This window comes from Amia ocellicauda, unplaced genomic scaffold (assembly GCF_036373705.1).
Source record: "Amia ocellicauda isolate fAmiCal2 unplaced genomic scaffold, fAmiCal2.hap1 HAP1_SCAFFOLD_80, whole genome shotgun sequence".
Lineage (NCBI taxonomy): Eukaryota > Metazoa > Chordata > Actinopteri > Amiiformes > Amiidae > Amia > Amia ocellicauda.
The window spans coordinates 59,776-82,500 of record NW_027103006.1 but is presented as its reverse complement, the minus strand read 5'-3'; the positions used below and the strand labels follow the sequence as shown (position 1 = coordinate 82,500).

Sequence of the window (22,725 nt, the reverse complement as noted above, 5' to 3'; positions counted from 1 at the left end):
TCATACTTGCAGTTGAACTGTCTCTCTACTCTAAAGTCCGGGACACACCAGCACGCCGCAGACAGTCCCTGCTAACACGAAACGTTGTGGCAACGTTGTGCGTTAGCTGGGGTGCCACACCAGACCGGAACTATATATTACAAAACGAACACATTGTCTTGATAAAACAGCTGTAATTGAGTGCCTGACACGCCAGTCAAGCGCAATCTTGAGAAGGTGTGCATTTCAGTAAGGATTTCAATTGACATGCAGTATGAAACTGAAAGGAGGTTGCATCACTATGATGCATAACATTGCATGTATTGTATTTTCAAGTGTGTGCATTCATCCTGTTGTCATTTTGTTTTGAAAGCAGAAGAATCATTTTTGCTGAGGTTGCTGAGACAAATGTAAACCAGTAAAACATATGAAGAGAAACAAACCTTGAATATAAGTTCAGTTGTTTAAACATTTGACAAACTATGGTGAGGGGGTAAGAAAACACACAAATCCAGCAGCTCCTGTATTTCAATACACCAGAACCCAATATTATTGGCGAGTCGGGTAGTCCATCATCACAGTTCGAGGGCAGGCATCATTTCAGTAATTTCATCCCGTTGCATTCACATCCGTGCCTTGAATGAGATTGAATGTGATCTTTGCTCTCAAGTATGTTCCCAGGTTTTACACTTTCGTGCTTTGCATGAATGGGAATGGAACCGTGTGTGTTGAATGAGGCTCCTTGTGAGCACTGAACTTTGTCCGGTGGAGTTCCTTTTTGTGTTGCTGTAATTGTGTCATTTCTCGATGAGAAAGATTAGGCAACATTTAGTCACTTCTAGCCATGATGCTCAATTTATTTACGAATGTACCCTAGTTACTAGGGACCGTTTACGTTGGAGAACAAGATCTATTGTATGCCTGTGTATTTGGGGAAGTCAAATCTGAAATAATGATGAAATTGCGTGTATCCAAAGTTAAAACTCGTGATTTGTCGCCCTCTGGTGTGTAAAAGATGCCAAAGCCAACAGCACCTGGTATTCCCAGGCGGTCTCCCATCCAAGTACTGACCAGGCCCGAGCCTGCTTAGCTTCCGAGATCGGACGAGATCGGGCGTATTCAGGCTAGTATGGCCGTAAGCCAGGAAGGCTGTCCCTGACGCTCTACTTAAAGGGAAGGCAATATCCGTTTCTGCTGTTCATACTTACAGTTGAACTGTCTCTCTACTCTAAAGCCCGGGACACACGAGCGCGCCGCAGACAGTCTCTGCTAACACGCCACGTTGTGGCAACATTGTGGCAACGTTGTGCGTTAGCTGGGGTGCCACACCAGACCGGAACTATATATTACAAAACGAACACATTCTCTTGATAAAACAGCTGTAATTGAGTGCCTGACACGCCAGTCAAGCGCAATCTTGAGTAGGTGTGCATTTCAGTAAGGATTTCAATTGACATGCAGTATGAAACTGAAAGGAGGTTGCATCACTATGATGCATAACATTGCATGTATTGTATTTTCAAGTGTGTGCATTCATCCTGTTGTCATTTTGTTTTGAAAGCAGAAGAATCATTCAACAGGTTGCTGAGACAAATGTAAACCAGTAAAACATATGAAGAGAAACAAACCTTGAATATAAGTTCAGTTGTTTAAACATTTGACAAACTATGGTGAGGGGGTAAGAAAACACACAAATCCAGCAGCTCCTGTATTTCAATACACCAGAACCCAATATTATTGGCGAGTCGGGTAGTCCATCATCACAGTTCGAGGGCAGGCATCATTTCAGTAATTTCATCCCGTTGCATTCACATCCGTGCCTTGAATGAGATTGAATGTGATCTTTGCTCTCAAGTATGTTCCCAAGTTTTACACTTTCGTGCTTTGCATGAATGGGAATGGAACCGTGTGTGTTGAATGAGGCTCCTTGTGAGCACTGAACTTTGTCCGGTGGAGTTCCTTTTTGTGTTGCTGTAATTGTGTCATTTCTCGATGAGAAAGATTAGGCAACATTTAGTCACTTCTAGCCATGATGCTCAATTTATTTACGAATGTACCCTAGTTACTAGGGACCGTTTACGTTGGAGAACAAGATCTATTGTATGCCTGTGTATTTGGGGAAGTCAAATCTGAAATAATGATGAAATTGCGTGTATCCAAAGTTAAAACTCGTGATTTGTCGCCCTCTGGTGTGTAAAAGATGCAAAAGCTTACAGCACCTGGTATTCCCAGGCGGTCTCCCATCCAAGTACTGACCAGGCCCGAGCCTGCTTGGCTTCCGAGATCGGACGAGATCGGGCGTATTCAGGCTAGTATGGCCGTAAGCCAGGAAGGCTGTCCCTGACGCTCTACTTAAAGGGAAGGCAATATCCGTTTCTGCTGTTCATACTTACAGTTGAACTGTCTCTCTACTCTAAAGCCCGGGACACACCAGCGCGCCGCAGACAGTCCCTGCTAACACGCCACGTTGTGGCAACATTGTGGCAACGTTGTGCGTTAGCTGGGGTGCCACACCAGACCGGAACTATATATTACAAAACGAACACATTCTCTTGATAAAACAGCTGTAATTGAGTGCCTGACACGCCAGTCAAGCGCAATCTTGAGAAGGTGTGCATTTCAGTAAGGATTTCAATTGACATGCAGTATGAAACTGAAAGGAGGTTGCATCACTATGATGCATAACATTGCATGTATTGTATTTTCAAGTGTGTGCATTCATCCTGTTGTCATTTTGTTTTGAAAGCAGAAGAATCATTCAACAGGTTGCTGAGACAAATGTAAACCAGTAAAACATATGAAGAGAAACAAACCTTGAATATAAGTTCAGTTGTTTAAACATTTGACAAACTATGGTGAGGGGGTAAGAAAACACACAAATCCAGCAGCTCCTGTATTTCAATACACCAGAACCCAATATTATTGGCGAGTCGGGTAGTCCATCTTCACAGTTCGAGGGCAGGCATCATTTCAGTAATTTCATCCCGTTGCATTCACATCCGTGCCTTGAATGAGATTGAATGTGATCTTTGCTCTCAAGTATGTTCCCAAGTTTTACACTTTCGTGCTTTGCATGAATGGGAATGGAACCGTGTGTGTTGAATGAGGCTCCTTGTGAGCACTGAACTTTGTCCGGTGGAGTTCCTTTTTGTGTTGCTGTAATTGTGTCATTTCTCGATGAGAAAGATTAGGCAACATTTAGTCACTTCTAGCCATGATGCTCAATTTATTTACGAATGTACCCTAGTTACTAGGGACCGTTTACGTTGGAGAACAAGATCTATTGTATGCCTGTGTATTTGGGGAAGTCAAATCTGAAATAATGATGAAATTGCGTGTATCCAAAGTTAAAACTCGTGATTTGTCGCCCTCTGGTGTGTAAAAGATGCCAAAGCCTACAGCACCTGGTATTCCCAGGCGGTCTCCCATGCAAGTACTGACCAGGCCCGAGCCTGCTTAGCTTCCGAGATCGGACGAGATCGGGCGTATTCAGGCTAGTATGGCCGTAAGCCAGGAAGGCTGTCCCTGACGCTCTACTTAAAGGGAAGGCAATATCCGTTTCTGCCGTTCATACTTACAGTTGAACTGTCTCTCTACTCTAAAGCCCGGGACACACCAGCGCACCGCAGACAGTCCCTGCTAACACGCCACGTTGTGGCAACATTGTGGCAACGTTGTGCGTTAGCTGGGGTGCCACACCAGACCGGAACTATATATTACAAAACGAACACATTCTCTTGATAAAACAGCTGTAATTGAGTGCCTGACACGCCAGTCAAGCGCAATCTTGAGAAGGTGTGCATTTCAGTAAGGATTTCAATTGACATGCAGTATGAAACTGAAAGGAGGTTGCATCACTATGATGCATAACATTGCATGTATTGTATTTTCAAGTGTGTGCATTCATCCTGTTGTCATTTTGTTTTGAAAGCAGAAGAATCATTCAACAGGTTGCTGAGACAAATGTAAACCAGTAAAACATATGAAGAGAAACAAACCTTGAATATAAGTTCAGTTGTTTAAACATTTGACAAACTATGGTGAGGGGGTAAGAAAACACACAAATCCAGCAGCTCCTGTATTTCAATACACCAGAACCCAATATTATTGGCGAGTCGGGTAGTCCATCATCACAGTTCGAGGGCAGGCATCATTTCAGTAATTTCATCCTGTTGCATTCACATCCGTGCCTTGAATGAGATTGAATGTGATCTTTGCTCTCAAGTATGTTCCCAAGTTTTACACTTTCGTGCTTTGCATGAATGGGAATGGAACCGTGTGTGTTGAATGAGGCTCCTTGTGAGCACTGAACTTTGTCCGGTGGAGTTCCTTTTTGTGTTGCTGTAATTGTGTCATTTCTCGATGAGAAAGATTAGGCAACATTTAGTCACTTCTAGCCATGATGCTCAATTTATTTACGAATGTACCCTAGTTACTAGGGACCGTTTACGTTGGAGAACAAGATCTATTGTATGCCTGTGTATTTGGGGAAGTCAAATCTGAAATAATGATGAAATTGCGTGTATCCAAAGTTAAAACTCGTGATTTGTCGCCCTCTGGTGTGTAAAAGATGCAAAAGCTTACAGCACCTGTTATTCCCAGGCGGTCTCCCATCCAAGTACTGACCAGGCCCGAGCCTGCTTGGCTTCCGAGATCGGACGAGATCGGGCGTATTCAGGCTAGTATGGCCGTAAGCCAGGGAGGCTCTCCCTGACGCTCTACTTAAAGGGAAGGCAATATCCGTTTCTGCCGCTCATACTTGCAGTTGAACTGTCTCTCTACTCTAAAGTCCGGGACACACCAGCGCGCCGCAGACAGTCCCTGCTAACACGAAACGTTGTGGCAACGTTGTGCGTTAGCTGGGGTGCCACACCAGACCGGAACTATATATTACAAAACGAACACATTGTCTTGATAAAACAGCTGTAATTGAGTGCCTGACACGCCAGTCAAGCGCAATCTTGAGAAGGTGTGCATTTCAGTAAGGATTTCAATTGACATGCAGTATGAAACTGAAAGGAGGTTGCATCACTATGATGCATAACATTGCATGTATTGTATTTTCAAGTGTGTGCATTCATCCTGTTGTCATTTTGTTTTGAAAGCAGAAGAATCATTCAACAGGTTGCTGAGACAAATGTAAACCAGTAAAACATATGAAGAGAAACAAACCTTGAATATAAGTTCAGTTGTTTAAACATTTGACAAACTATGGTGAGGGGGTAAGAAAACACACAAATCCAGCAGCTCCTGTATTTCAATACACCAGAACCCAATATTATTGGCGAGTCGGGAAGTCCATCTTCACAGTTCGAGGGCAGGCATCATTTCAGTAATTTCATCCCGTTGCATTCACATCCGTGCCTTGAATGAGATTGAATGTGATCTTTGCTCTCAAGTATGTTCCCAAGTTTTACACTTTCGTGCTTTGCATGAATGGGAATGGAACCGTGTGTGTTGAATGAGGCTCCTTGTGAGCACTGAACTTTGTCCGGTGGAGTTCCTTTTTGTGTTGCTGTAATTGTGTCATTTCTCGATGAGAAAGATTAGGCAACATTTAGTCACTTCTAGCCATGATGCTCAATTTATTTACGAATGTACCCTAGTTACTAGGGACCGTTTACGTTGGAGAACAAGATCTATTGTATGCCTGTGTATTTGGGGAAGTCAAATCTGAAATAATGATGAAATTGCGTGTATCCAAAGTTAAAACTCGTGATTTGTCGCCCTCTGGTGTGTAAAAGATGCAAAAGCTTACAGCACCTGGTATTCCCAGGCAGTCTCCCATCCAAGTACTGACCAGGCCCGAGCCTGCTTAGCTTCCGAGATCGGACGAGATCGGGCGTATTCAGGCTAGTATGGCCGTAAGCCAGGGAGGCTGTCCCTGACGCTCTACTTAAAGGGAAGGCAATATCCGTTTCTGCCGCTCATACTTGCAGTTGAACTGTCTCTCTACTCTAAAGTCCGGGACACACCAGCGCGCCGCAGACAGTCCCTGCTAACACGAAACGTTGTGGCAACGTTGTGCGTTAGCTGGGGTGCCACACCAGACCGGAACTATATTTTACAAAACGAACACATTGTCTTGATAATACAGCTGTAATTGAGTGCCTGACACGCCAGTCAAGCGCAATCTTGAGAAGGTGTGCATTTCAATAAGGATTTCAATTGACATGCAGTATGAAACTGAAAGGAGGTTGCATCACTATGATGCATAACATTGCATGTATTGTATTTTCAAGTGTGTGCATTCATCCTGTTGTCATTTTGTTTTGAAAGCAGAAGAATCATTTTTGCTGAGGTTGCTGAGACAAATGTAAACCAGTAAAACATATGAAGAGAAACAAACCTTGAATATAAGTTCAGTTGTTTAAACATTTGACAAACTATGGTGAGGGGGTAAGAAAACACACAAATCCAGCAGCTCCTGTATTTCAATACACCAGAACCCAATATTATTGGCGAGTCGGGTAGTCCATCATCACAGTTCGAGGGCAGGCATCATTTCAGTAATTTCATCCCGTTGCATTCACATCCGTGCCTTGAATGAGATTGAATGTGATCTTTGTTCTCAAGTATGTTCCCAAGTTTTACACTTTCGTGCTTTGCATGAATGGGAATGGAACCGTGTGTGTTGAATGAGGCTCCTTGTGAGCACTGAACTTTGTCCGGTGGAGTTCCTTTTTGTGTTGCTGTAATTGTGTCATTTCTCGATGAGAAAGATTAGGCAACATTTAGTCACTTCTAGCCATGATGCTCAATTTATTTACGAATGTACCCTAGTTACTAGGGACCGTTTACGTAGGAGAACAAGATCTATTGTATGCCTGTGTATTTGGGGAAGTCAAATCTGAAATAATGATGAAATTGCGTGTATCCAAAGTTAAAACTCGTGATTTGTCGCCCTCTGGAGTGTAAAAGATGCAAAAGCTTACAGCACCTGGTATTCCCAGGCGGTCTCCCATCCAAGTACTGACCAGGCCCGAGCCTGCTTAGCTTCCGAGATCTGACGAGATCGGGCGTATTCAGGATAGTATGGCCGTAAGCCAGGGAGGCTGTCCCTGACGCTCTACTTAAAGGGAAGGCAATATCCGTTTCTGCCGTTCATACTTACAGTTGAACTGTCTCTCTACTCTAAAGCCCGGGACACACCAGCGCGCCGCAGACAGTCCCTGCTAACACGCCACGTTGTGGCAACATTGTGGCAACGTTGTGCGTTAGCTGGGGTGCCACACCAGACCGGAACTATATTTTACAAAACGAACACATTGTCTTGATAATACAGCTGTAATTGAGTGCCTGACACGCCAGTCAAGCGCAATCTTGAGAAGGTGTGCATTTCAGTAAGGATTTCAATTGACATGCAGTATGAAACTGAAATGAGGTTGCATCACTATGATGCATAACATTGCATGTATTGTATTTTCAAGTGTGTACATTCATCCTGTTGTCATTTTGTTTTGAAAGCAGAAGAATCATTCAACAGGTTGCTGAGACAAATGTAAACCAGTAAAACATATGAAGAGAAACAAACCTTGAATATAAGTTCAGTTGTTTAAACATTTGACAAACTATGGTGAGGGGGTAAGAAAACACACAAATCCAGCAGCTCCTGTATTTCAATACACCAGAACCCAATATTATTGGCGAGTCGGGTAGTCCATCATCACAGTTCGAGGGCAGGCATCATTTCAGTAATTTCATCCCGTTGCATTCACATCCGTGCCTTGAATGAGATTGAATGTGATCTTTGCTCTCAAGTATTTTCCCAAGTTTTACACTTTCGTGCTTTGCATGAATGGGAATGGAACCGTGTGTGTTGAATGAGGCTCCTTGTGAGCACTGAACTTTGTCCGGTGGAGTTCCTTTTTGTGTTGGTGTAATTGTGTCATTTCTCGATGAGAAAGATTAGGCAACATTTAGTCACTTCTAGCCATGATGCTCAATTTATTTACGAATGTACACTAGTTACTAGGGACCGTTTACGTTGGAGAACAAGATCTATTGTATGCCTGTGTATTTGGGGAAGTCAAATCTGAAATAATGATGAAATTGCGTGTATCCAAAGTTAAAACTCGTGATTTGTCGCCCTCTGGTGTGTAAAAGATGCAAAAGCTTACAGCACCTGGTATTCCCAGGCAGTCTCCCATCCAAGTACTGACCAGGCCCGAGCCTGCTTAGCTTCCGAGATCGGACGAGATGGGGCGTATTCAGGCTAGTATGGCCGTAAGCCAGGGAGGCTGTCCCTGACGCTCTACTTAAAGGGAAGGCAATATCCGTTTCTGCCGCTCATACTTGCAGTTGAACTGTCTCTCTACTCTAAAGTCCGGGACACACCAGCGCGCCGCAGACAGTCCCTGCTAACACGAAACGTTGTGGCAACGTTGTGCGTTAGCTGGGGTGCCACACCAGACCGGAACTATATTTTACAAAACGAACACATTGTCTTGATAATACAGCTGTAATTGAGTGCCTGACACGCCAGTCAAGCGCAATCTTGAGAAGGTGTGCATTTCAATAAGGATTTCAATTGACATGCAGTATGAAACTGAAAGGAGGTTGCATCACTATGATGCATAACATTGCATGTATTGTATTTTCAAGTGTGTGCATTCATCCTGTTGTCATTTTGTTTTGAAAGCAGAAGAATCATTTTTGCTGAGGTTGCTGAGACAAATGTAAACCAGTAAAACATATGAAGAGAAACAAACCTTGAATATAAGTTCAGTTGTTTAAACATTTGACAAACTATGGTGAGGGGGTAAGAAAACACACAAATCCAGCAGCTCCTGTATTTCAATACACCAGAACCCAATATTATTGGCGAGTCGGGTAGTCCATCATCACAGTTCGAGGGCAGGCATCATTTCAGTAATTTCATCCCGTTGCATTCACATCCGTGCCTTGAATGAGATTGAATGTGATCTTTGTTCTCAAGTATGTTCCCAAGTTTTACACTTTCGTGCTTTGCATGAATGGGAATGGAACCGTGTGTGTTGAATGAGGCTCCTTGTGAGCACTGAACTTTGTCCGGTGGAGTTCCTTTTTGTGTTGCTGTAATTGTGTCATTTCTCGATGAGAAAGATTAGGCAACATTTAGTCACTTCTAGCCATGATGCTCAATTTATTTACGAATGTACCCTAGTTACTAGGGACCGTTTACGTAGGAGAACAAGATCTATTGTATGCCTGTGTATTTGGGGAAGTCAAATCTGAAATAATGATGAAATTGCGTGTATCCAAAGTTAAAACTCGTGATTTGTCGCCCTCTGGAGTGTAAAAGATGCAAAAGCTTACAGCACCTGGTATTCCCAGGCGGTCTCCCATCCAAGTACTGACCAGGCCCGAGCCTGCTTAGCTTCCGAGATCTGACGAGATCGGGCGTATTCAGGATAGTATGGCCGTAAGCCAGGGAGGCTGTCCCTGACGCTCTACTTAAAGGGAAGGCAATATCCGTTTCTGCCGTTCATACTTACAGTTGAACTGTCTCTCTACTCTAAAGCCCGGGACACACCAGCGCGCCGCAGACAGTCCCTGCTAACACGCCACGTTGTGGCAACATTGTGGCAACGTTGTGCGTTAGCTGGGGTGCCACACCAGACCGGAACTATATTTTACAAAACGAACACATTGTCTTGATAATACAGCTGTAATTGAGTGCCTGACACGCCAGTCAAGCGCAATCTTGAGAAGGTGTGCATTTCAGTAAGGATTTCAATTGACATGCAGTATGAAACTGAAATGAGGTTGCATCACTATGATGCATAACATTGCATGTATTGTATTTTCAAGTGTGTACATTCATCCTGTTGTCATTTTGTTTTGAAAGCAGAAGAATCATTCAACAGGTTGCTGAGACAAATGTAAACCAGTAAAACATATGAAGAGAAACAAACCTTGAATATAAGTTCAGTTGTTTAAACATTTGACAAACTATGGTGAGGGGGTAAGAAAACACACAAATCCAGCAGCTCCTGTATTTCAATACACCAGAACCCAATATTATTGGCGAGTCGGGTAGTCCATCATCACAGTTCGAGGGCAGGCATCATTTCAGTAATTTCATCCCGTTGCATTCACATCCGTGCCTTGAATGAGATTGAATGTGATCTTTGCTCTCAAGTATTTTCCCAAGTTTTACACTTTCGTGCTTTGCATGAATGGGAATGGAACCGTGTGTGTTGAATGAGGCTCCTTGTGAGCACTGAACTTTGTCCGGTGGAGTTCCTTTTTGTGTTGGTGTAATTGTGTCATTTCTCGATGAGAAAGATTAGGCAACATTTAGTCACTTCTAGCCATGATGCTCAATTTATTTACGAATGTACACTAGTTACTAGGGACCGTTTACGTTGGAGAACAAGATCTATTGTATGCCTGTGTATTTGGGGAAGTCAAATCTGAAATAATGATGAAATTGCGTGTATCCAAAGTTAAAACTCGTGATTTGTCGCCCTTTGGTGTGTAAAAGATGCAAAAGCTTACAGCACCTGGTATTCCCAGGGGGTCTCCCATCCAAGTACTGACCAGGCCCGAGCCTGCTTAGCTTCCGAGATCGGACGAGATCGGGCGTATTCAGGCTAGTATGGCCGTAAGCCAGGGAGGCTGTCCCTGACGCGCTACTTAAAGGGAAGGCAATATCCGTTTCTGCCGTTCATACTTACAGTTGAACTGTCTCTCTACTCTAAAGCCCGGGACACACCAGCGCGCCGCAGACAGTCCCTGCTAACACGCCACGTTGTGGCAACATTGTGGCAACGTTGTGCGTTAGCTGGGGTGCCACACCAGACCGGAACTATATATTACAAAACGAACACATTGTCTTGATAAAACAGCTGTAATTGAGTGCCTGACACGCCAGTCAAGCGCAATCTTGAGAAGGTGTGCATTTCAGTAAGGATTTCAATTGACATGCAGTATGAAACTGAAAGGAGGTTGCATCACTATGATGCATAACATTGCATGTATTGTATTTTCAAGTGTGTGCATTCATCCTGTTGTCATTTTGTTTTGAAAGCAGAAGAATCATTCAACAGGTTGCTGAGACAAATGTAAACCAGTAAAACATATGAAGAGAAACAAACCTTGAATATAAGTTCAGTTGTTTAAACATTTGACAAACTATGGTGAGGGGGTAAGAAAACACACAAATCCAGCAGCTCCTGTATTTCAATACACCAGAACCCAATATTATTGGCGAGTCGGGTAGTCCATCATCACAGTTCGAGGGCAGGCATCATTTCAGTAATTTCATCCCGTTGCATTCACATCCGTGCCTTGAATGAGATTGAATGTGATCTTTGCTCTCAAGTATGTTCCCAAGTTTTACACTTTCTTGCTTTGCATGAATGGGAATGGAACCGTGTGTGTTGAATGAGGCTCCTTGTGAGCACTGAACTTTGTCCGGTGGAGTTCCTTTTTGTGTTGCTGTAATTGTGTCATTTCTCGATGAGAAAGATTAGGCAACATTTAGTCACTTCTAGCCATGATGCTCAATTTATTTACAAATGTACACTAGTTACTAGGGACCGTTTACGTTGGAGAACAAGATCTATTGTATGCCTGTGTATTTGGGGAAGTCAAATCTGAAATAATGATGAAATTGCGTGTATCCAAAGTTAAAACTTGTGATTTGTCGCCCTTTGGTGTGTAAAAGATGCAAAAGCTTACAGCACCTGGTATTCCCAGGCGGTCTCCCATCCAAGTACTGACCAGGCCCGAGCCTGCTTAGCTTCCGAGATCGGACGAGATCGGGCGTATTCAGGCTAGTATGGCCGTAAGCCAGGGAGGCTGTCCCTGACGCTCTACTTAAAGGGAAGGCAATATCCGTTTCTGCCGCTCATACTTGCAGTTGAACTGTCTCTCTACTCTAAAGTCCGGGACACACCAGCGCGCCGCAGACAGTCCCTGCTAACACGAAACGTTGTGGCAACGTTGTGCGTTAGCTGGGGTGCCACACCAGACCGGAACTATATATTACAAAACGAACACATTGTCTTGATAATACAGCTGTAATTGAGTGCCTGACACGCCAGTCAAGCGCAATCTTGAGAAGGTGTGCATTTCAGTAAGGATTTCAATTGACATGCAGTATGAAACTGAAAGGAGGTTGCATCACTATGATGCATAACATTGCATGTATTGTATTTTCAAGTGTGTGCATTCATCCTGTTGTCATTTTGTTTTGAAAGCAGAAGAATCATTCTTGCTGAGGTTGCTGAGACAAATGTAAACCAGTAAAACATATGAAGAGAAACAAACCTTGAATATAAGTTCAGTTGTTTAAACATTTGACAAACTATGGTGAGGGGGTAAGAAAACACACAAATCCAGCAGCTCCTGTATTTCAATACACCAGAACCCAATATTATTGGCGAGTCGGGTAGTCCATCATCACAGTTCGAGGGCAGGCATCATTTCAGTAATTTCATCCCGTTGCATTCACATCCGTGCCTTGAATGAGATTGAATGTGATCTTTGCTCTCAAGTATGTTCCCAAGTTTTACACTTTCGTGCTTTGCATGAATGGGAATGGAACCGTGTGTGTTGAATGAGGCTCCTTGTGAGCACTGAACTTTGTCCGGTGGAGTTCCTTTTTGTGTTGCTGTAATTGTGTCATTTCTCGATGAGAAAGATTAGGCAACATTTAGTCACTTCTAGCCATGATGCTCAATTTATTTACGAATGTACCCTAGTTACTAGGGACCGTTTACGTTGGAGAACAAGATCTATTGTATGCCTGTGTATTTGGGGAAGTCAAATGTGAAATAATGATGAAATTGCGTGTATCCAAATTTAAAACTCGTGATTTGTCGCCCTCTGGTGTGTAAAAGATGCAAAAGCTTACAGCACCTGGTATTCCCAGGCGGTCTCCCATCCAAGTACTGACCAGGCCCGAGCCTGCTTAGCTTCCGAGATCGGACGAGATCGGGCGTATTCAGGCTAGTATGGCCGTAAGCCAGGGAGGGTGTCCCTGACGCTCTACTTAAAGGGAAGGCAATATCCGTTTCTGCCGCTCATACTTGCAGTTGAACTGTCTCTCTACTCTAAAGTCCGGGACACACCAGCGCGCCGCAGACAGTCCCTGCTAACACGAAACGTTGTGGCAACGTTGTGCGTTAGCTGGGGTGCCACACCAGACCGGAACTATATATTACAAAACGAACACATTGTCTTGATAATACAGCTGTAATTGAGTGCCTGACACGCCAGTCAAGCGCAATCTTGAGAAGGTGTGCATTTCAGTAAGGATTTCAATTGACATGCAGTATGAAACTGAAAGGAGGTTGCATCACTATGATGCATAACATTGCATGTATTGTATTTTCAAGTGTGTGCATTCATCCTGTTGTCATTTTGTTTTGAAAGCAGAAGAATCATTCTTGCTGAGGTTGCTGAGACAAATGTAAACCAGTAAAACATATGAAGAGAAACAAACCTTGAATATAAGTTCAGTTGTTTAAACATTTGACAAACTATGGTGAGGGGGTAAGAAAACACACAAATCCAGCAGCTCCTGTATTTCAATACACCAGAACCCAATATTATTGGCGAGTCGGGTAGTCCATCATCACAGTTCGAGGGCAGGCATCATTTCAGTAATTTCATCCCGTTGCATTCACATCCGTGCCTTGAATGAGATTGAATGTGATCTTTGCTCTCAAGTATGTTCCCAAGTTTTACACTTTCGTGCTTTGCATGAATGGGAATGGAACCGTGTGTGTTGAATGAGGCTCCTTGTGAGCACTGAACTTTGTCCGGTGGAGTTCCTTTTTGTGTTGCTGTAATTGTGTCATTTCTCGATGAGAAAGATTAGGCAACATTTAGTCACTTCTAGCCATGATGCTCAATTTATTTACGAATGTACCCTAGTTACTAGGGACCGTTTACGTTGGAGAACAAGATCTATTGTATGCCTGTGTATTTGGGGAAGTAAAATCTGAAATATTGATGAAATTGCGTGTATCCAAAGTTAAAACTCGTGATTTGTCGCCCTCTGGTGTGTAAAAGATGCAAAAGCTTACAGCACCTGGTATTCCAAGGCGGTCTCCCATCCAAGTACTGACCAGGCCCAAGCCTGCTTGACTTCCGAGATCGGACGAGATCGGGCGTATTCAGGCTAGTATGGCCGTAAGCCAGGGAGGCTGTCCCTGACGCTCTACTTAAAGGGAAGGCAATATCCGTTTCTGCCGCTCATACTTGCAGTTGAACTGTCTCTCTACTCTAAAGTCCGGGACACACCAGCGCGCCGCAGACAGTCCCTGCTAACACGCCACGTTGTGGAAACATTGTGGCAACGTTGTGCGTTAGCTGGGGTGCCACACCAGACCGGAACTATATATTACAAAACGAACACATTGTCTTGATAAAACAGCTGTAATTGAGTGCCTGACACGCCAGTCAAGCGCAATCTTGAGAAGGTGTGCATTTCAGTAAGGATTTCAATTGACATGCAGTATGAAACTGAAAGGAGGTTGCATCACTATGATGCATAACATTGCATGTATTGTATTTTCAAGTGTGTGCATTCATCCTGTTGTCATTTTGTTTTGAAAGCAGAAGAATCATTCAACAGGTTGCTGAGACAAATGTAAACCAGTAAAACATATGAAGAGAAACAAACCTTGAATATAAGTTCAGTTGTTTAAACATTTGACAAACTATGGTGAGGGGGTAAGAAAACACACAAATCCAGCAGCTCCTGTATTTCAATACACCAGAACCCAATATTATTGGCGAGTCGGGTAGTCCATCATCACAGTTCGAGGGCAGGCATCATTTCAGTAATTTCATCCCGTTGCATTCACATCCGTGCCTTGAATGAGATTGAATGTGATCTTTGCTCTCAAGTATTTTCCCAAGTTTTACACTTTCGTGCTTTGCATGAATGGGAATGGAACCGTGTGTGTTGAATGAGGCTCCTTGTGAGCACTGAACTTTGTCCGGTGGAGTTCCTTTTTGTGTTGGTGTAATTGTGTCATTTCTCGATGAGAAAGATTAGGCAACATTTAGTCACTTCTAGCCATGATGCTCAATTTATTTACGAATGTACACTAGTTACTAGGGACCGTTTACGTTGGAGAACAAGATCTATTGTATGCCTGTGTATTTGGGGAAGTCAAATCTGAAATAATGATGAAATTGCGTGTATCCAAAGTTAAAACTCGTGATTTGTCGCCCTTTGGTGTGTAAAAGATGCAAAAGCTTACAGCACCTGGTATTCCCAGGGGGTCTCCCATCCAAGTACTGACCAGGCCCTAGCCTGCTTAGCTTCCGAGATCGGACGAGATCGGGCGTATTCAGGCTAGTATGGCCGTAAGCCAGGGACGCTGTCCCTGACGCGCTACTTAAAGGGAAGGCAATATCCGTTTCTGCCGTTCATACTTACAGTTGAACTGTCTCTCTACTCTAAAGCCCGGGACACACCAGCGCGCCGCAGACAGTCCCTGCTAACACGCCACGTTGTGGCAACATTGTGGCAACGTTGTGCGTTAGCTGGGGTGCCACACCAGACCGGAACTATATATTACAAAACGAACACATTGTCTTGATAAAACAGCTGTAATTGAGTGCCTGACACGCCAGTCAAGCGCAATCTTGAGAAGGTGTGCATTTCAGTAAGGATTTCAATTGACATGCAGTATGAAACTGAAAGGAGGTTGCATCACTATGATGCATAACATTGCATGTATTGTATTTTCAAGTGTGTGCATTCATCCTGTTGTCATTTTGTTTTGAAAGCAGAAGAATCATTCAACAGGTTGCTGAGACAAATGTAAACCAGTAAAACATATGAAGAGAAACAAACCTTGAATATAAGTTCAGTTGTTTAAACATTTGACAAACTATGGTGAGGGGGTAAGAAAACACACAAATCCAGCAGCTCCTGTATTTCAATACACCAGAACCCAATATTATTGGCGAGTCGGGTAGTCCATCATCACAGTTCGAGGGCAGGCATCATTTCAGTAATTTCATCCCGTTGCATTCACATCCGTGCCTTGAATGAGATTGAATGTGATCTTTGCTCTCAAGTATGTTCCCAAGTTTTACACTTTCGTGCTTTGCATGAATGGGAATGGAACCGTGTGTGTTGAATGAGGCTCCTTGTGAGCACTGAACTTTGTCCGGTGGAGTTCCTTTTTGTGTTGCTGTAATTGTGTCATTTCTCGATGAGAAAGATTAGGCAACATTTAGTCACTTCTAGCCATGATGCTCAATTTATTTACAAATGTACACTAGTTACTAGGGACCGTTTACGTTGGAGAACAAGATCTATTGTATGCCTGTGTATTTGGGGAAGTCAAATCTGAAATAATGATGAAATTGCGTGTATCCAAAGTTAAAACTTGTGATTTGTCGCCCTTTGGTGTGTAAAAGATGCAAAAGCTTACAGCACCTGGTATTCCCAGGCGGTCTCCCATCCAAGTACTGACCAGGCCCGAGCCTGCTTAGCTTCCGAGATCGGACGAGATCGGGCGTATTCAGGCTAGTATGGCCGTAAGCCAGGGAGGCTGTCCCTGATGCTGTACTTAAAGGGAAGGCAATATCCGTTTCTGCCGTTCATACTTACAGTTGAACTGTCTCTCTACTCTAAAGCCCGGGACACAGCAGCGCGCCGCAGACAGTCCCTGCTAACATGCCACGTTGTGGCAACATTGTGGCAACGTTGTGCGTTAGCTGGGGTGCCACACCAGACCGGAACTATATTTTACAAAAAAAACACATTGTCTTGATAAAACAGCTGTAATTGAGTGCCTGACACGCCAGTCAAGCGCAATCTTGAGAAGGTGTGCATTTCAGTAAGGATTTCAATTGACATGCAGTATGAAACTGAAAGGAGGTTGCATCACTATGATGCATAACATTGCATGTATTGTATTTTCAAGTGTGTGCATTCATCCTGTTGTCATTTTGTTTTGAAAGCAGAAGAATCATTCAACAGGTTGCTGAGACAAATGTAAACCAGTAAAACATATGAAGAGAAACAAACCTTGAATATAAGTTCAGTTGTTTAAACATTTGACAAACTATGGTGAGGGGGTAAGAAAACACACAAATCCAGCAGCTCCTGTATTTCAATACACCAGAACCCAATATTATTGGCGAGTCGGGTAGTCCATCATCACAGTTCGAGGGCAGGCATCATTTCAGTAATTTCATCCCGTTGCATTCACATCCGTGCCTTGAATGAGATTGAATGTGATCTTTGCTCTCAAGTATGTTCCCAAGTTTTACACTTTCGTGCTTTGCATGAATGGGAATGGAACCGTGTGTGTTGAATGAGGCTCCTTGTGAGCACTGAACTTTGTCCGGTGGAGTTCCTTTTTTTGTTGCTGTAATTGTGTCATTTCTCGATGAGAAAGATTAGGCAACATTTAGTCACTTCTAGCCATGATGCTCAATTTATTTACGAATGTACACTAGTTACTAGGGACCGTTTACGTTGGAGAACAAGATCTATTCTATGCCTGTGTATTTGGGGAAGTAAAATCTGAAATAATGATGAAATTGCGTGTATCCAAAGTTAAAACTCGTGATTTGTCGCCCTCTGGTGTGTAAAAGATGCAAAAGCTTACAGCACCTGGTATTCCCAGGCGGTCTCCCATCCAAGTACTGACCAGGCCCGAGCCTGCTTAGCTTCCGAGATCGGACGAGATCGGGCGTATTCAGGCTAGTATGGCCGTAAGCCAGGGAGGCTGTCCCTGACGCTCTACTTAAAGGGAAGGCAATATCCGTTTCTTCCGCTCATACTTGCAATTGAACTGTCTCTCTACTCTAAAGTCCGGGACACACCAGCGCGCCGCAGACAGTCCCTGCTAACACGAAACGTTGTGGCAACGTTGTGCGTTAGCTGGGGTGCCACACCAGACCGGAACTATATATTACAAAACGAACACATTGTCTTGATAAAACAGCTGTAATTGAGTGCCTGACACGCCAGTCAAGCGCAAATTTGAGAAGGTGTGCATTTCAGTAAGGATTTCAATTGACATGCAGTATGAAACTGAAAGGAGGTTGCATCACTATGATGCATAACATTGCATGTATTGTATTTTCAAGTGTGTGCATTCATCCTGTTGTCATTTTGTTTTGAAAGCAGAAGAATCATTCAACAGGTTGCTGAGACAAATGTAAACCAGTAAAACATATGAAGAGAAACAAACCTTGAATATAAGTTCAGTTGTTTAAACATTTGACAAACTATGGTGAGGGGGTAAGAAAACACACAAATCCAGCAGCTCCTGTATTTCAATACACCAGAACCCAATATTATTGGCGAGTCGGGTAGTCCATCATCACAGTTCGAGGGCAGGCATCATTTCAGTAATTTCATCCCGTTGCATTCACATCCGTGCCTTGAATGAGATTGAATGTGATCTTTGCTCTCAAGTATGTTCCCAAGTTTTACACTTTCGTGCTTTGCATGAATGGGAATGGAACCGTGTGTGTTGAATGAAGCTCCTTGTGAGCACTGAACTTTGTCCGGTGGAGTTCCTTTTTGTGTTGCTGTAATTGTGTCATTTCTCGATGAGAAAGATTAGGCAACATTTAGTCACTTCTAGCCATGATGCTCAATTTATTTACGAATGTACCCTAGTTACTAGGGACCGTTTACGTTGGAGAACAAGATCTATTGTATGCCTGTGTATTTGGGGAAGTCAAATCTGAAATAATGATGAAATTGCGTGTATCCAAAGTTAAAACTCGTGATTTGTCGCCCTCTGGTGTGTAAAAGATGCAAAAGCTTACAGCACCTGGTATTCCCAGGCGGTCTCCCATCCAAGTACTGACCAGGCCGAGCCTGCTTAGCTTCCGAGATCGGACGAGATCGGGCGTATTCAGGCTAGTATGGCCGTAAGCCAGGGAGGCTGTCCCTGACGCTCTACTTAAAGGGAAGGCAATATCCGTTTCTGCCGTTCATACTTACAGTTGAACTGTCTCTCTACTCTAAAGCCCGGGACACACCAGCGCGCCGCAGACAGTCCCTGCTAACACGCCACGTTGTGGCAACATTGTGGCAACGTTGTGCGTTAGCTGGGGTGCCACACCAGACCGGAACTATATATTACAAAACGAACACATTCTCTTGATAAAACAGCTGTAATTGAGTGCCTGACACGCCAGTCAAGCGCAATCTTGAGAAGGTGTGCATTTCAGTAAGGATTTCTATTGACATGCAGTATGAAACTGAAAGGAGGTTGCATCACTATGATGCATAACATTGCATGTATTGTATTTTCAAGTGTGTGCATTCATCCTGTTGTCATTTTGTTTTGAAAGCAGAAGAATCATTCAACAGGTTGCTGAGACAAATGTAAACCAGTAAAACATATGAAGAGAAACAAACCTTGAATATAAGTTCAGTTGTTTAAACATTTGACAAACTATGGTGAGGGGGTAAGAAAACACACAAATCCAGCAGCTCCTGTATTTCAATACACCAGAACCCAATATTATTGGCGAGTCGGGTAGTCCATCATCACAGTTCGAGGGCAGGCATCATTTCAGTAATTTCATCCCGTTGCATTCACATCCGTGCCTTGAATGAGATTGAATGTGATCTTTGCTCTCAAGTATGTTCCCAAGTTTTACACTTTCGTGCTTTGCATGAATGGGAATGGAACCGTGTGTGTTGAATGAGGCTCCTTGTGAGCACTGAACTTTGTCCGGTGGAGTTCCTTTTTGTGTTGCTGTAATTGTGTCATTTCTCGATGAGAAAGATTAGGCAACATTTAGTCACTTCTAGCCATGATGCTCAATTTATTTACGAATGTACACTAGTTACTAGGGACCGTTTACGTTGGAGAACAAGATCTATTGTATGCCTGTGTATTTGGGGAAGTCAAATCTGAAATAATGATGAAATTGCGTGTATCCAAAGTTAAAACTCGTGATTTGTCGCCCTCTGGTGTGTAAAAGATGCAAAAGCTTACAGCACCTGGTATTCCCAGGCGGTCTCCCATCCAAGTACTGACCAGGCCCGAGCCTGCTTAGCTTCCGAGATCGGGCGTATTCAGGCTAGTATGGCCGTAAGCCAGGGAGGCTGTCCCTGACGCTCTACTTAAAGGGAAGGCAATATCCGTTTCTGCCGCTCATACTTACAGTTGAACTGTCTCTCTACTCTAAAGCCCGGGACACACCAGCGCGCCGCAGACAGTCCCTGCTAACACGCCACGTTGTGGCAACATTGTGGCAACGTTGTGCGTTAGCTGGGGTGCCACACCAGACCGGAACTATATATTACAAAACGAACACATTCTCTTGATAAAACAGCTGTAATTGAGTGCCTGACACGCCAGTCAAGCGCAATCTTGAGAAGGTGTGCATTTCAGTAAGGATTTCTATTGACATGCAGTATGAAACTGAAAGGAGGTTGCATCACTATGATGCATAACATTGCATGTATTGTATTTTCAAGTGTGTGCATTCATCCTGTTGTCATTTTGTTTTGAAAGCAGAAGAATCATTCAACAGGTTGCTGAGACAAATGTAAACCAGTAAAACATATGAAGAGAAACAAACCTTGAATATAAGTTCAGTTGTTTAAACATTTGACAAACTATGGTGAGGGGGTAAGAAAACACACAAATCCAGCAGCTCCTGTATTTCAATACACCAGAACCCAATATTATTGGCGAGTCGGGTAGTCCATCATCACAGTTCGAGGGCAGGCATCATTTCAGTGATTTCATCCCGTTGCATTCACATCCGTGCCTTGAATGAGATTGAATGTGATCTTTGCTCTCAAGTATGTTCCCAAGTTTTACACTTTCGTGCTTTGCATGAATGGGAATGGAACCGTGTGTGTTGAATGAGGCTCCTTGTGAGCACTGAACTTTGTCCGGTGGAGTTCCTTTTTGTGTTGCTGTAATTGTGTCATTTCTCGATGAGAAAGATTAGGCAACATTTAGTCACTTCTAGCCATGATGCTCAATTTATTTACGAATGTACCCTAGTTACTAGGGACCGTTTACGTTGGAGAACAAGATCTATTGTATGCCTGTGTATTTGGGGAAGTCAAATCTGAAATAATGATGAAATTGCGTGTATCCAAAGTTAAAACTCGTGATTTGTCGCCCTCTGGTGTGTAAAAGATGCAAAAGCTTACAGCACCTGGTATTCCCAGGCGGTCTCCAATCCAAGTACTGACCAGGCCCGAGCCTGCTTAGCTTCCGAGATCGGACGAGATCGGGCGTATTCAGGCTAGTATGGCCGTAAGCCAGGGAGGCTGTCCCTGACGCTCTACTTAAAGGGAAGGCAATATCCGTTTCTGCCGCTCATACTTGCAGTTGAACTCTCTCTCTACTCTAAAGTCCGGGACACACCAGCGCGCCGCAGACAGTCCCTGCTAACACGAAACGTTGTGGCAACGTTGTGCGTTAGCTGGGGTGCCACACCAGACCGGAACTATATATTACAAAACGAACATATTGTCTTGATAATACAGCTGTAATTGAGTGCCTGACACGCCAGTCAAGCGCAATCTTGAGAAGGTGTGCATTTCAGTAAGGATTTCAATTGACATGCAGTATGAAACTGAAAGGAGGTTGCATCACTATGATGCATAACATTGCATGTATTGTATTTTCAAGTGTGTGCATTCATCCTGTTGTCATTTTGTTTTGAAAGCAGAAGAATCATTCAACAGGTTGCTGAGACAAATGTAAACCAGTAAAACATATGAAGAGAAACAAACCTTGAATATAAGTTCAGTTGTTTAAACATTTGACAAACTATGGTGAGGGGGTAAGAAAACACACAAATCCAGCAGCTCCTGTATTTCAATACACCAGAACCCAATATTATTGGCGAGTCGGGTAGTCCATCATCACAGTTCGAGGGCAGGCATCATTTCAGTAATTTCATCCCGTTGCATTCACATCCGTGCCTTGAATGAGATTGAATGTGATCTTTGCTCTCAAGTATGTTCCCAAGTTTTACACTTTCGTGCTTTGCATGAATGGGAATGGAACCGTGTGTGTTGAATGAGGCTCCTTGTGAGCACTGATCTTTGTCCGGTGGAGTTCCTTTTTGTGTTGCTGTAATTGTGTCATTTCTCGATGAGAAAGATTAGGCAACATTTAGTCACTTCTAGCCATGATGCTCAATTTATTTACGAATGTACCCTAGTTACTAGGGACCGTTTACGTTGGAGAACAAGATCTATTGTATGCCTGTGTATTTGGGGAAGTCAAATCTGAAATAATGATGAAATTGCGTGTATCCAAAGTTAAAACTCGTGATTTGTCGCGCTCTGGTGTGTAAAAGATGCAAAAGCTTACAGCACCTGGTATTCCCAGGCGGTCTCCCATCCAAGTACTGACCAGGCCCGAGCCTGCTTAGCTTCCGAGATCGGACGAGATCGGGCGTATTCAGGCTAGTATGGCCGTAAGCCAGGGAGGCTGTCCCTGACGCTCTACTTAAAGGGAAGGCAATATCCGTTTCTGCCGTTCATACTTACAGTTGAACTGTCTCTCTACTCTAAAGCCCGGGACACACCAGCGCGCCGCAGACAGTCCCTGCTAACACGAAACGTTGTGGCAACGTTGTGCGTTAGCTGGGGTGCCACACCAGACCGGAACTATATTTTACAAAACGAACACATTTGTCTTGATAAAACAGCTGTAATTGAGTGCCTGACACGCCAGTCAAGCGCAATCTTGAGAAGGTGTGCATTTCAGTAAGGATTTCAATTGACATGCAGTATGAAACTGAAAGGAGGTTGCATCACTATGATGCATAACA

At 43.6% G+C, this 22,725-nt stretch overlaps 18 non-coding genes and 1 pseudogene across 18 annotated transcripts; all 19 read right to left on the bottom strand.

Moving 5' to 3' along the window:
- Nucleotides 1–1,001: 1,001 nt before the first annotated feature.
- LOC136743614 (5S ribosomal RNA) lies at nt 1,002–1,120 on the bottom strand. Its single transcript, XR_010815669.1, has one exon. It is a non-coding gene; the product is annotated as a 5S ribosomal RNA (ribosomal RNA).
- A 1,066-nt stretch (nt 1,121–2,186) lies between these two features.
- On the bottom strand, nt 2,187–2,305 carry LOC136743526 (5S ribosomal RNA). Its single transcript, XR_010815585.1, has one exon. It is a non-coding gene; the product is annotated as a 5S ribosomal RNA (ribosomal RNA).
- Nucleotides 2,306–3,371: 1,066 nt separating this feature from the next.
- LOC136743611 (5S ribosomal RNA) lies at nt 3,372–3,490 on the bottom strand. The gene has a single exon (XR_010815666.1). It is a non-coding gene; the product is annotated as a 5S ribosomal RNA (ribosomal RNA).
- A 1,066-nt stretch (nt 3,491–4,556) lies between these two features.
- On the bottom strand, nt 4,557–4,675 carry LOC136743616 (5S ribosomal RNA). Its single transcript, XR_010815671.1, has one exon. It is a non-coding gene; the product is annotated as a 5S ribosomal RNA (ribosomal RNA).
- Nucleotides 4,676–5,730: 1,055 nt separating this feature from the next.
- LOC136743568 (5S ribosomal RNA) lies at nt 5,731–5,849 on the bottom strand. The gene has a single exon (XR_010815626.1). It is a non-coding gene; the product is annotated as a 5S ribosomal RNA (ribosomal RNA).
- Nucleotides 5,850–6,907: 1,058 nt separating this feature from the next.
- On the bottom strand, nt 6,908–7,026 carry LOC136743637 (5S ribosomal RNA). The gene has a single exon (XR_010815691.1). It is a non-coding gene; the product is annotated as a 5S ribosomal RNA (ribosomal RNA).
- A 1,066-nt stretch (nt 7,027–8,092) lies between these two features.
- On the bottom strand, nt 8,093–8,211 carry LOC136743689 (5S ribosomal RNA). Its single transcript, XR_010815743.1, has one exon. It is a non-coding gene; the product is annotated as a 5S ribosomal RNA (ribosomal RNA).
- Nucleotides 8,212–9,269: 1,058 nt separating this feature from the next.
- LOC136743635 (5S ribosomal RNA) lies at nt 9,270–9,388 on the bottom strand. Its single transcript, XR_010815689.1, has one exon. It is a non-coding gene; the product is annotated as a 5S ribosomal RNA (ribosomal RNA).
- A 1,066-nt stretch (nt 9,389–10,454) lies between these two features.
- LOC136743475 (5S ribosomal RNA) lies at nt 10,455–10,573 on the bottom strand. The gene has a single exon (XR_010815536.1). It is a non-coding gene; the product is annotated as a 5S ribosomal RNA (ribosomal RNA).
- Nucleotides 10,574–11,639: 1,066 nt separating this feature from the next.
- LOC136743752 (5S ribosomal RNA) lies at nt 11,640–11,758 on the bottom strand. Its single transcript, XR_010815777.1, has one exon. It is a non-coding gene; the product is annotated as a 5S ribosomal RNA (ribosomal RNA).
- Nucleotides 11,759–12,816: 1,058 nt separating this feature from the next.
- On the bottom strand, nt 12,817–12,935 carry LOC136743749 (5S ribosomal RNA). The gene has a single exon (XR_010815776.1). It is a non-coding gene; the product is annotated as a 5S ribosomal RNA (ribosomal RNA).
- Nucleotides 12,936–13,993: 1,058 nt separating this feature from the next.
- Nucleotides 13,994–14,112, bottom strand: LOC136743560 (5S ribosomal RNA). Its single transcript, XR_010815618.1, has one exon. It is a non-coding gene; the product is annotated as a 5S ribosomal RNA (ribosomal RNA).
- Nucleotides 14,113–15,178: 1,066 nt separating this feature from the next.
- On the bottom strand, nt 15,179–15,297 carry LOC136743451 (5S ribosomal RNA). The gene has a single exon (XR_010815512.1). It is a non-coding gene; the product is annotated as a 5S ribosomal RNA (ribosomal RNA).
- A 1,066-nt stretch (nt 15,298–16,363) lies between these two features.
- Nucleotides 16,364–16,482, bottom strand: LOC136743738 (5S ribosomal RNA). The gene has a single exon (XR_010815775.1). It is a non-coding gene; the product is annotated as a 5S ribosomal RNA (ribosomal RNA).
- A 1,066-nt stretch (nt 16,483–17,548) lies between these two features.
- Nucleotides 17,549–17,667, bottom strand: LOC136743726 (5S ribosomal RNA). Its single transcript, XR_010815771.1, has one exon. It is a non-coding gene; the product is annotated as a 5S ribosomal RNA (ribosomal RNA).
- Nucleotides 17,668–18,722: 1,055 nt separating this feature from the next.
- LOC136743666 (5S ribosomal RNA) lies at nt 18,723–18,840 on the bottom strand. Its single transcript, XR_010815720.1, has one exon. It is a non-coding gene; the product is annotated as a 5S ribosomal RNA (ribosomal RNA).
- A 1,066-nt stretch (nt 18,841–19,906) lies between these two features.
- Nucleotides 19,907–20,015, bottom strand: LOC136743720 (uncharacterized; annotated as a pseudogene).
- Nucleotides 20,016–21,081: 1,066 nt separating this feature from the next.
- LOC136743650 (5S ribosomal RNA) lies at nt 21,082–21,200 on the bottom strand. Its single transcript, XR_010815704.1, has one exon. It is a non-coding gene; the product is annotated as a 5S ribosomal RNA (ribosomal RNA).
- Nucleotides 21,201–22,255: 1,055 nt separating this feature from the next.
- Nucleotides 22,256–22,374, bottom strand: LOC136743714 (5S ribosomal RNA). Its single transcript, XR_010815766.1, has one exon. It is a non-coding gene; the product is annotated as a 5S ribosomal RNA (ribosomal RNA).
- Nucleotides 22,375–22,725: the final 351 nt, after the last annotated feature.